We start from the raw sequence: 13,619 nt of genomic DNA on the forward strand, positions 1-13,619 counted from the left end.
TGACACTCTCAAGACAAAGTGATGTATTAAACAGGTGACATTGGAAAATCATGTGTGTCAATAGAAAAACATTCACGTTGTTTCTCTCTTCATTCACAAAACATCTTGAGTGTCATTGAACTGTTTAAAAAACAAAAGCCTCAGTATTTAGCTCGAAATATTCTTCTTATTGTGCCTTTATGCGCTCTGGATATCAAACAATGTTCATCATGATGACTCTAGTCAATTGGATGGTTACTCCCACTAAAAACAAGTGTGTCATTCCCAAGAGGGTTATTTGCTTGCAGGAGAAATACATGTGTGCCACTCTGAGACTAGACACTGTTATTTTCTTCTCCCTCACACGAATATGTGTTATGCTCTAGCCAAGCATTCTTATACTATTTTCCCTCATTAAAGATTCACATGTGCCACTTTCATGCCACTCACTTTGATTTTCTGCTCCCATGAGAAATGCATGTGTCCCCCCTTGAGCCTAGTGAATTCTATTTTCTGCTCACTCCTTAAGCACAGTGAGGTAATCTTGATCTCAGTCAGTATAATTCCAATTTTCCATCCCTTAAAAAGTTGTTTCTTCTTCATCACTCTTAAGCACATCACTGTGATGTTATTCTCCTCACAAAAGAAAACCTTTACCATGGATTTGGTGCTCTGCCAAATACATCAAGTGAGTATGTGTTGTATGTCTTTCTTCTCCAACAAGTTCAAACTGAAGTTACGACCAGCCATTGACCAGCCTCTTTTCCTCTTAGCCTATGAATCTTTGCTTTTGCCTTTCTCCCTGTTGCCCCTGTGAGTAGCCCAAGCTTCCTAATTACTGTACTGTCTCTCCACACTATGCTTACTCACGTATAATGTATTCACGCATACTCCTGCTGCTGCTGCAACTTTCACCTTTCCTATCCCTAGTATAAAACTCACAACTCGAAACTCCCACTACTCCATCTTTCTTTCACCTCCTCGCAACAATCTTTTAAATATTTTCTTAGTGTTATGGCTTACAATAAACCTTTCACCAATTCCGAAAAACACACATAAAAAAAAATCACATATCCCTCATTTTGTTAAAAAACACAATCAAAAACACAGTCCACAATACACAGTACTCCCTCCTGACACTTATACAGCATGTTAAAATCCTGCCCTTTAAATTGGTTCTTCCAAAATTCATCTAGGGAGGGCGAACTCAGGCTGTTAAAACATTTGCCCAGATATAAGGTTCTCTTCTGCGTGAACCCCTGACAACGCAAAGTTAAGTGGTATAACAACACCTCAACTTCAAACCTGTTGCAAAACCTACATTCAAATTGGACCCCTGCCATTGTTTCATGTTCCTCAGGATTTCCTTCGTAGGATACAGGTTTAATCTAAACCTCAATTACTTTGATCGAATGGAATTGCACCGAAACAGTCTCAGATATCTTGGAATAGTGTTCCCATGCTGACATTTCACTTTGCAGTTACGGTATTTCTTATACTCCCCCTTGCAGTTATTGTGTTCACCGAGTCGATTTAATTGCCTGTGGTTTCCTCACCAATTCGGTTTCTGTCGTGCCCAACTCTGTCAACATTTTAATGCATGTCGAGTTCCAACTGTTCAAGGTAGGTTCACTTTTTGCATCTAAGGTCAGAATCCTGAACCCTCTTACTCCATTCTGCTCCATTGCTACATTCTGCACTTCCTGTACAAGGACAGAGTCTTCCACTCCATCATTGCACATAAAGAGGTGAGACCCAGCTTTTACCTGATTGCAGGCATCTATGTGCTCCTAGGGAGGTCCAAAACTCTCCTCCAGAACAGAACCTCTAACACAGCCCACCATGCATGGTCTGTTGCAAGAAAAACCTCTACTCTGTAAGTTGCTATGGCCATCACCTTGGCCTTATAGAACATAATCACCGGGATCATTGTAAAACACCCAAATCTCTTTAAAATTATCTGTGCTTGCGAAGCCAGGTGTGTGACCTTCAGCTTTAGTTGGGGTGTCCTGGGACTATCGTTTAAACTGGTGTTCACCAACATGCCCAAATACTCAAAGGTAGCTGTCACTGTTTCTCGTTCCTCATTTAGTTTCCAGACCGGCCTAGAACTCCTTCTCCCTACCGCATGTTCCAGGAATAAAATTGTTTTGATTTGGGGATATTGATCCTGAGACTGTTCCTCTTTACATATTCCTGCAACACGTTTAATTGGCGCTGAAGTCCATTGGGTGTTTGGTCCATTAAGACCAATTTATCAGCATAAAGCAAATGCCCCGCACACCACCCATTGAGCTTTGGTGGAAACAATCTTAGGTTGTCCAGGGCTAGCCCTAAATCCGAAATTAAGAAGGGTTCTTGTACCAACTCTTCAGGGACGACACTCAAATCTCCTTCTCTTTTCCTGAACTCTCCTCTGATCTCTCTCTATCAAAATGTCCAACTGTCTCTCTGATATTGAATGTTCTTTTGTAACCAAAAGAACACTGTTACACCTGCATATAAATGAATACATCAATCAAAACATCCAAATAAATAAATAAAATTAACAAAATCATCAGGGCTGAAAAATCTACTGAGCATGTGGAGGTTATGATATTCGGTTATGGGTATATCATTGGATAAAAAACTTTTAAAATAAATAACAAAACTTTATTTTATATTGCATTGTGTTTCATTCAGTGAGGAAAAACAGAATTTCAGGAAGGAAGCTTGCACCTATGATGGGCAGGGACTTTGCCAGATGATCTGGGTAGACGCTTTAAGTCTGGGATTTTATGTGTCGTGAGCGGGGACTGTGAACCGGCTGTTGGATGCTGTTTCCTGAAGTTATTTGCAGCTCTCTGCTCGCTGTAGAGTGTACACTGTACATGACGTTTTTTTCTGTTGTCTTTTGCTTTATCCTAAAGTTGTACTCAAAGCGGAAAAACTGTGAACAATTCCGCCAAGGGTTCTTATAGAGGTGGGCATTGATGGGCAAAGTGAGGGTTTAAAGTGTTTGGTGCTAGCTGGAAACATGGAGCATTTTGTTTCAGCGTTTCAGTGGAGCAACTTGTGGTCAATTATCTGTGCAGCTGGCCCTTTAATCCTTTGGAGCCTCCTACTGGTGCTGGCGGATAGCATAGAGCATTTCAATACATTCCCTCGGTTCAACACAAAAGCATCATTCATGTCCACAAGTCTTTCCAACCGGATACGTATTCTTTGAGCACTTCTTTCATTTAGGATTTGACCTAATGGAGGTAATTCCAGAAACAGCTTAGATTTTGAGTAGGACAGAGGGTGATAAAGGTCTCATACATAAGGTGGTTACATTTCCAAGAATAAACATCAAAGAAATTTCTAATATGATTCCACCAAAAGCGGAAAGGTGAGGCTTCTTATACAAAGAATGCCGATACATCATCCCCAAGAACACCCTTCACAATAACAATTGGTGGGAATGAAGGCTCGAGAAGAAAGATGGTAAGCAAGATCGAAGAAAGACGAGTGGCAGGCATTGAAGAGTCATGGTCAAGGTTAGCACAGTCCCTGGTTGTGAATAAAATACATTTTATTTTTGTTTGTTATTGATTTAATCACATAGCGATTTTTAAATACATTGGCAAAATCCTCCTTTTTTAGACATCAGTGTCAAAATTTCCGTTATTTTTACAACCTGTCTTCTGTTACCTTGTCTCTCCGTCACTTATGCCCCTTATTTTAGAAGCCATGTTCATGACGACTTAGGGTCAAACTACCTGACCAGTTAAGTCTATACCATTTAAATCCAAATGTTTCAGAAACAATGTCACGGCAATCACGCATCTGCTGTCTTCCCCACTCGCCAGGAGTGACCATAGATCGTTTTCCTTCAGAGTTGAGTAATTTGTTAGTGCTCTGGCTAAGTATTTTAGTATTTTATCCTAATATCCGTTAGGGCGGTACATTCCAGCAGGAGGTGCCGAGTAGTTTCTACTTTGTCATTCGTTTGACAAAACCGGCAGGTGTTAGTGTCTGATTGCTTTCTTAGAGCCTGAATTTCCCTTGTTCTTAATTGGTTCAACCGAAATCACAGGAACAATCTGCTCAATTGTTTGTCGGGACATTTTCTTAGGTACCCTCTTACTGCGTGTATTTTCATATCCGGTGATGGGATCAAGGCTGTCAGCAGATAACTATTTGCTGTGTTCAGAGTCTCGATCCAATCCAGTTCGTACAGTTTCTTAGTCACTTTATTTGGATTGGTTATTAACAGTTCTTCTGAACAATCCAACTTGTGTGGTAGTTGGAGGTTTTCCCTCTTCCATCCACTTAACATCTGGTTGGACTCGTTATCCAGCTCGTTCTTGATCAGGTCCAGAGGTTAAGGTTTCTGCAGGCATAGCAATTTTCTAAACAACATTAGCGAGGCTCGGGCTTTCGATGTTATGAGTGAAGGAAGACATAACTCCCACCTGATTAGTGGCATTGGTGTTGTTGCCTAGGGTTGATCTCCAAAAATGGCTCTCCATTTTTAACCAGATTAAGTCTGGGAGAGATGGCATCGCGGTGTCAACCCCATAGAGTAGTGCCGGTTCTACCTTCATCTTGAAAAAATTCAAAGCCGGGATGAGAGAATAGCGACCGTATTTCCGGTACATAGCTTTGGCTTGTGATGTCAAGGTTTTAAGCTTGTCTCATAAGACGTCTTGCATTACTGACTCTTTTGTGTGGTTACACAGCATAATCCCCAGGTATTTAAAGCTAGGGACCTCTTCCAGTGCCAAGCCATCTAACTTCCAGATGAACTTCTTTCTCTTTTTCTTGGTCTCGCCCATCTGCATGATTTTGATTTTTGTTTTATTTAGTTGTAAGTCATTCATTTTCAAGTACGACGCTAAGTTCTCCAGTTGATGTTGCAGCCCAATTGGTGTGAGTTCCAAAAGAATAATATCGTCGGCATATAGGAGTCTTGATATTTTCTCTCCACCAAGTGTTGGTGGGAATATTCTTGTACCTCCCTCCGTGTCTTCGTAGTGGGCGATATAGGCGTTATAGAGGGTGGGGGCCAATGGGCAGCCCTGCTTGACGCCTCTGTACGTCTTTATTTCCTCGGATAGACACCCATCTTGGCTGAGGTGTACTCTCATTGAGGTTCCATCGTATAACACCTGTATTGGTTCCAGGACTGCGGCTGGGCAGTGTCTCACCTGTAATTTAGCCCAGAGTCACTCCCTATTGACCTGGTCAAATGCTTGGACCAGGTCAATGAAGGCCATATATACGGTTGGTCCTCATTCTAGTGCCATGAACTTGATTGAATTTATTGTCAGGATGTTTACCGCAGTTCCCGCATTCCTGATAAAACCTGTTAGAAATTGGTCAACGTAGTTCACTCTCCCAGCCAATTTCGGAAGGTTTCCAATGCCAATGAAGCAAATACCTTTCCGATAACATCAAGCAAGGTGATGGGCCGGTATTGGTTTGGGTTTTCTGGTGATCCCCATTTCAATATCGGAACTACGTTTGCTCTAGTCCAAGATTGCGCTACCGCCTGCTTTTCATTGCAGTTTGCGAACATCTTACTGATGAGTTTGGCCCATAGTTCTGGATGTTTTTTTAGTTCTAGGTTAGTCAGACCATCGGGGCCTGGTGCCCTCGGGTTGTTAAGTCTCTTGATCTTATACACAATGGATTCTTTGTCGCTAGGAATGTCCCATAGTTTTAAAGATTTGTTCTCTCTGCTCTGAGTTTTATGGACTAAGGTATGGGTCATGCATATAGATTAGAGAAATGCGTTATCCATTGCGTTTCTCCTACATTGTTTTGTAGATTGTTGTTGGAGCTGTTTTCTACACCTTTAATTAGGTTCCAAAAATCCTTAGATTTTTTCCCATTTAGTGTGTGCATCATTGTTGCTGCGTCTTGCTGATATAGGATATGTCGCTGTTGGATTACCCAGTTTCTGTAATCTAGTTGGGCCACTTTCCACCTTTTCTTGTTTTCTTAGGTTGGTGCCCTTTTTTACACTCTTTTTAACTGGCGGATTATTCGTCTTCTCTTCACTATTTCCCTGTTATATAGGTGTTTGAAGTCTATTGACGAGCTTTTGCTCTTTCCGCATGGCTTAATGTAGGTTGTGAGGAAGGGGGCATAATCGACTTTTTCTTCTCCTGTAGTCTGCTTCCTGGAGTTATTCCTTGTTGGTCGAGTATACTGTTCTAGGATTTTTTGGATTGCCCCCACCGTAAGTTTCAGGCGGGTTCCTCCACTTCCTAGATCAGTTTTTGCCATGACATACCGTTGCGGTCTCTGTGGAGCAGACCAGGTTGCTGTTAAGATGTTGTGGTCGGTTTTCTCTGTAGGAATCACTTGAGCAGATCTTTTGATACGTTTATGTGGTCGATGGTCTTCTGTTGTTTGTCGCTTTGCCATGTGGGTATCTTTAGGTTGCTCTTTTTCCTTAGCCAATATAGATTGTGCATATCTCTTTCTGCCATGAAGGTTTCCAGAAGATTGCCTCTTGTATCGCTAAATTGGCCCACTTGACCAGAGCTTCCTAGAGTTCCTACGCCTTTACAGGCAGCATTAAAGTCACCATTAACTATGGCGTGGTTCCATTGATGGTCTACGACCGTGTTGTTCCATATCATGGCTATCTCTCTGAGAAATTCTTCGTTTGTAATCGCTTGTGGATTCCGCTATGCGTTGATTACAAGGATGTTCTCCTTCCGTGTCTTGTTCAAAATCCCATCCGGGCGGGTCCAGTTTAAAATGGCCGCTTGGATCAAGTGTGAAGAATGAATTACTTCCTGTAGATTTAGGCCGCAGCCTGAGTGAATGGCCATTAATTATCCAGATGTTGGGCGCCCGTTTCACTCTTTTGTGCCTCCAAAAAAGCCAGTACATAGCCATCCAGCTGAGGCTTCTTTGTCATCGATGTTTCCTGTAGGCATAACAGATCGTATTCCCCCAGGTTAACGTCGCTTTGCGTCATTAGGTGGTAAAAGCCTCTGGTGTTCCAGCACCCCATAGTGAGGTTTAATCGAGCTCTTGTTTGCCTTGAAGCAACGTTTGTGCTAGCTAGCAAACAGATCTTCGTTGGCTGTCCTTGGATGTGGTGGCTAATCTTTGTGGTCTGATGTTTTTCGTGCCTTTGACCATGTCCAGTTTGCTGGTGAGTTTATTGAACATTTGCCTCTTCTTTTTTCAGGCGTCCTTGGATTCTTGTCTGAGTACGTTCTTGATGGTCGGATGGTACGCCTTTGCCCCCCGGGGCCTTCTGGTTTACGATTTTCATACTGTTTTTTCTCTGGGAAAGAGACCTCTCTTTCTGTTGCCGACCACTGACTGTGCTCATTTTCGGGAAATTGGTGAGTCGCTGGCTTTCTATGACTCACTCGGCATGATTCTGAGTCACTGCCGCTTTATGATTGATCCTCGGTTTGTGTTGCATTTCTAGTTTTCCGGAGGGCCCTTGTCTCTGTGCCCATCCGTTTCTCTTGCTGTGTTAGGCGTTCCCCTGCTGAACTAGTTCGATTAGTTGGATTGAGCGGCTTTCGTTCCTCGATTGGGTTTAATTCTGTCAGTGCGTATCCCAGGACCTCTAGACTCTCTATCTCTTTTGAAAGCAGAAGCTTGATGACTTTTGAGGAGATGTGTAATAGCAAGCAGTCTTTCTGCCCTGATCCACATGGTTCCACCATCCATAGGTCAGTGTTTTGAATCTGTCTCAGGCCTGGGATTTTGCTAAAAATCTTTAATATGGCTGACCTATTCAAAGTTAGGTCGTCATCTCTTTCCTTCCTTCTGTTTAGTTTGAAGATACAGTCGCTGTAAATATTCTTAATTCTACTTTCATACTTTTTCCTTTCTCTAGGTTCATGTTGGTTTTTTTCATGATTCCTTTCAGTTCTTCAACTTGGTGTGGATTTGTTCCTGAGGCGAGGGCGGTTTGAATGTGGCTCCTCAGCCCTTTTGACCGTATCTGTTCTGGGTTTATTTCTTGTTGGAGTTAGGTAATCCTTTCCTTCTCCCCCTTTTTTCTGGTGCCCGCCGTGACTTGATGGATAGATTTTGGGTTGATTAGTGGATTTTTATTAGAGGTCCGCAGAGAGCTCATAAAGGCGTGTGTTCCATTTTTTTTATTTGACGCATAGTTCTCCCTTTTCTCGTTTGAGCTATCGGCTTTCCTTTTTAGAGTTGACGCTGAGGTTATCTCAGATTCACACTCTTCTATGGTATACATGCTCCAGTCTGAACAAGAGCTCGTCGAGTTCTGTCTAGGATTAGGCTGTATTACAATGTTTGTGTGTTCTATTTCCTTTGATTTTAGGACGACGAGCTTTCCAGTCACTTACCACTTTTTTGGGCGTGCGTCTTCTTTAGTAGATTGTTTAGTTTGATCATCTCTCCCGGATGTCTTTTTCGTTTTATCTGTTTTGAGCACTTTCTTTGTCTCTTTTTGAGAATCTGAAATAGTTGATTTTATTGTTAGTGTCTTTGCCTGATTGAATATACCAAATGAGAAATTAGGGTTTACAACACCTTCCTTGTCTTTTAGATTTTTTTTTAGTCCCTTTGTCGGCACTGAGAAGGGGTTTTCTAAGGCGGTAGTGTTAATGTTAGTGACAGAATTTCCTTGCTGTTTTTTGGTTGTGGCCTTGTCAGCTTCAATTATGTTGATAATCTCCTCCATTGTGTCCGAGTCTTCTTGTTTTGAGTCATCGTCAGCTATTTGATTTACGTGTGAGTTTTCACATATGTGTTTTTTGGCGTGCTCTCGGGTGTCTTCGCTTCCTTTCCTTAAATGTCTTGTGGATCTTGGTCCTTGATTCTCAAAGTAATCAAACATTTCTCTTTTCATTTGCACCCAATCTTCCTGAAATTGTTGCCTGAGAGAGTCATTTAGGGTCTGCCTGTTGTCTTCTCCCGCCATGATGAAACCCTTCAGGTGGTCTAAGTTCACGTCCATTGAGGCGATCAGGGACATTTGATCACGCGTTGTATCGTTGAGAGCCTCGTACAATTTACTAAATGGAGCAAGGGCGATGGTCACGGTTGCCATTCTGGACATCATATCTGGCTTCTTCTGTGGCGACTCCCTTGATTCTTGCTGATGTAATTCACTTAGGTGTCGTGGCGGAATGGGTGTAGTAGGTGAAGGGAGCTGTGAGCGAGCTGGTGTATATTCTTTCCTGTTTATCGAATTTGAGATCCTCTCCAGAGAGTTTGGTTGGACTTCCACTTGTGTGGCCACTGATGGATTTGTAGGTGCAACTTTACCTCCTTCTGAATTTACACAGTTTCCGCTGAATCTGGAAATTATATGTGGTCTTGTTCAGCCTAAACTCATCTCCCTTTCCTCTGTACTTCGGTTTTGTCGTGTGTCTAGGTGACCCTGGTTTGGTTCTCTGCTCGCGCCATATGAGGTTATTGATTGAGTGTGTGGGTTCCTTGAGCTCATGTTCTGGTGGTGGTTTATAGAGGGAAAAGAAGTTTTCCTAAAATGCCATCTAAGAGGTGAATCTGTTTTCCCTAAGCTGTTGTTCGGTGGTTGTAGTGAACGTTGGTCTTCGGTTCCGTCTCTAGAGGTTTCATTTCTGACCTCTGTTGAGAGTATACTCTCCAGCATGTTGCTGTCTGATATTTCGACCAAGGTAATATCTTGCAGGCCGGGGTGCTTCTTAAATAATTTTTCTACTGATTCCGCCATGATAGTGTGTTGAGGTCTGGATTTAGGTCCCATTTCTTTTGTGTTGTTGATGGTTGTTGTTTTGGCCCTCCCCACGTGGGCTCTAGTAAGCTTTCCCATCGTGAAGCGTCTTCCTTTTACAAAGATATTGTGTTTTCTTGTCGTACCCATAGGTAAGTCATTGTTTTCCTGAGGCGGTGAGGCTATTTCAGGGGTTGTTACTACAAGTTCCTCTCTCTGCGGTGAGCCACTTTCTTATAGATCCTTCAACTCTGATCTAAGTGGCGAACCCTTTGTATTTTTGTTTCCACTTGTAGTTATGCCCTGATGCTGCTGATGTTTCGTTGGGGTTTTTACAATCTTTTCGTTGAATGCCTCCATAATTATGCCCTCTGTGGGTACAGCTTTGTTGTTATGCGTTTTTGCAGTACGGTTTTCGTTAAGTGGGCTTGGGTCACTTGTTAGACCTTTTCGTTCCCCCTCTCCACTAGCTGCTTCTATTTCCAGGTTTGAATGAACCGTGATGTCAATGCTTTCACTCGTTTCCTTAGGATTCCCTAAATAATTCAACCAGGAGGAATTGGCCTTGGGCTCTTGGAACACAATAGGTTTTAAACATTTGTTTGTGAGAGAACTTCCATTTGAGACTTGGGACATACTGTGTCTCCAGGAGACTTGGTTACATGTTCCTCTAGTGCTTATTTGGTCATTCAATTTACCTTCATTCAGCGACAAAAGGTGTGAGGGGAAGGCCATCTTCAGGTGTATTGATAGCATTGAGGAGTGGGTTGGGAATGGAAATGGTGTCAAATTGTTATCTAAAATCATATATTCAGGTGTTGGTGGTTTGGAGGAACGATAAAGAGTCCAGGAATGGTGTATGGCTCATAACTTGTAACTTATATTGGAACCCCATCGGAATGATAAATATTTAATGGATGTGATCATTGACACACTGGATAAATGTGGTGAACTATTGTGCAACCCCAAAATCACAACTTGTGGTGATTTAAACATGTCATGTTTGACGGATAAACACGCGTTAAGAAGGGAGAACATCTGTACAATCATCCTAGCTGAAAAGAGGGGTGCCTGATGAGAATTAGGCCATAGAAATGTTCATCTTTTAAACAGGCAAGTAACAGGGGATATCCCGGGATGCCACATCCGGAAGCGAGGTAACCAGACTGCGATAAATGACTATGTCTTTGTGTTTGGCAACTTCCTTCCATGGGTTTCTAAACTTTAAATGATTTAATCAACTAGTAGCGACCATAATATTTTTAAAATTACCAGCTTTTCTATGAATACCAGACCAAGGGAGATGTACGCTACAATGGTTGAAATCACGCAAGGGCGTATCCGTTTGAGGATGAATTCCTCAAAGATAATCCTGTTACAGCAAAAACTTGTGGCAGGTATAAAGGTGCCCATGGGCTCTGACTCTCTTAGTTCCATTCAATATGCACCATTCTTGGTGGAGTTCATTTGGTCTGCTAACATAGGTAGTAGGAAGGACTTCACCCATAAGTATACTTAGGATAACGACCTTGTGGTAACTAAAAGAGAACTGAGAGCTGATTTGAAAATGATCAAAATGAAATATGGCCTGGAGATGCCTTGCCTCTTGAAGAGGCGATGACAAACTTATGAAAACTGGGTTAGGTTCCATAAGGTAAAGATGTGCCAAAAAGATGCAAAGCATATGTTGCTAAAAATTTGCAAAAAGGAAACTGGTGAAATTTGGCAATTCATTCACTCTACAGGAACCTCTCAACAGGCTTTACAGCTAAATGATGTCTGAGAGGAGATCTGGGTGAAGCACTTTCCTATCTTGTTTGCTACTCTGGACAGAAGCCTTGTAAAGGTTGGGGAGTGTGGTGTGAGCGAAAAGGCAAATGGATCATGAGAAAGTGGATATCATCACCATGATAAGCAGGGCTAGTAAACCAAGAGCCCCGGGCCCTGATGTGTTAACAAATATAATGGTGAAGGAAGATCCTGATTTATGGGCCGGATTTCTCTAGATTCTGTTTGGTCAGATTAGCAAAATTGAAAAACATCCCATTGTTATGGATTGTGTTCCCGATCTTCAAGAAGGGGATAGGGAAGATTCTAAGAACCATAGCCCTATCACCCGTCTTGATGTGGTGGGAAAGCTGTTTCCTTCCCTGCTTTTGGAGAGATTGTCTAACTGGGTCTCTAGATCTGGACGCTATAACATATATCAATGAGGTTTCATTAAAGAAGTGTGTACAAGCCTGAATGTTTTCCTATTAAACATAGTGAAGTCTTGTATTATCACAAACAAGGGAAAAACATACCTTGCATTCATCAACCTAGAATAGGCATTTGACTCAGTAGAAAGGGAACTCCTATGGGCTAAATTGATGAGATGGGGTTGTCCATCTGACTTGGTGCAGGCAATTAAAGCCCTGTATTCAGACACATCTCTGAGGGTAAGATTGGATTGGGCTGGGTGGCTTTCTAGACGGAGGAGACTAGGAGGGTTCTGAAACCAGAATCCCCTTTGCCTCTGGCCCTATTCAACTTGTTTATATCAGATTTAATGGACACCTTGAGTGGGGACAGAGGATTCCCGCCAAGACAAAATGGAAGGGCTGTGGGTCACCTTCTATATGCGGACGACCTTGTCCTTCTTAATCAGACGCCAATTGGGCTGCAACACCAGTTGGATGCTCTGCAGACATATGCAGCTGGTAACCAACTAAAGACAAACGTTGCCAAATCAAGAATCTTAATATCTCATTCATTCGTTGACAGAAGGGCAAACCATAGCCTGGCGCCTAAATTGGGAGTCCCTGGGTAAAGTGGAGTAGTTCTCTCACTTGTGTATGCCAGAACGATGCAGCCAGGGCGGACCAACTGATGGTCAAAACTAAAAATCTGGCTTCGCAGGGCTCAATCATACTGAAGAAGTGTGCAAGATTCACACTAATCCCATTAGTGACCTTTTACCACCTAATACTGGCATATGGTACATACATTTATTTTGCTTCCCCATAGAATCTATGGCCAGTTTTGGAGGGCCTTTTTTGAAGCAAAGTTATCAAGTTGTCTAAAGGGATCCCCATACAGGTAGTGAGACACGAGCTAGGTCTGATCTCACTGTATGCATTGGTGACATGGAAATCTATTTCACTATATCGTAAACGTATAGCTAAGAATCCAAAAAGAGGATTTCAATTGATAAAGGAAGCTTTGATTAATAACAGCAAAACGATTCTCAAAATGTGGACAATGGCATGCTGTGAGATAATAGCTAACCTTGATACAACTGAGGAAATGTTACTTTCCAATCCGGTGGTAGTAAAAATTAAATTGCAGAGAAAGGATCGGTCTGAAACATTGGAACAAAAACTGCAAATTAGGTTCTATCAAAAATCCTGTGGTGAATGCCGTTCTTATAACTCTGCCGAAATACTTAACAAAATTCCCAGGTAGTTAATATAGATCTACATGTTTTTGGTTTTGCCTCAACTTATACCCTACTAAAGACATTTTAATTTCAAGGAAGCAATGGAGGGGAACAGACCTGTCCTGTAGGTTTTGTAGTAATGCGAACAGCAGGGAAACATTGCAGCACCTTTTTCTGTTCTGTACAGGTCTAACTGATAAAAGAGTTTGCTACCTTGGAACATTCTTCAAAGAACTTGATTCAATTACATATGATGACTGGTGGACACTCTATGTGTGGGGAGAGAGTGACAATGGTCATATCTTTGATCAAGTTCTTTGATGATGTGTTTAAATCCTTGGAAACATCAGATTGTGTTAAGCAAGTACTTAATGTGACACGAGGAAAGGAGAAAGTGTAGTTTGCAAGAAATACACGAAAAGGGGTGATTTACGTGAACTGCTTCTTTCCTACCACCAGGAACATATTTATCGTTATTCTGTTTTCTTACATTCTGGTGATACGGCTATGTTATGTTTGAAGTTTTATATATTAGTGATTTTTGTA

At 42.0% G+C, this 13,619-nt stretch overlaps 1 protein-coding gene across 4 annotated transcripts in view; it reads right to left on the bottom strand.

The window, feature by feature from the left end:
* The window catches only part of LOC138467775 (uncharacterized), a 700,943-nt gene that overhangs the window by 448,344 nt on the left and 238,980 nt on the right, over positions 1–13,619 (bottom strand). The gene's annotated exons all lie outside the window — the stretch shown is intronic.

Source organism: Ambystoma mexicanum, chromosome 4q (genome assembly GCF_040938575.1).
Source record: "Ambystoma mexicanum isolate Mex_15411 chromosome 4q, UKY_AmexF1_1, whole genome shotgun sequence".
Taxonomy (NCBI): domain Eukaryota; kingdom Metazoa; phylum Chordata; class Amphibia; order Caudata; family Ambystomatidae; genus Ambystoma; species Ambystoma mexicanum.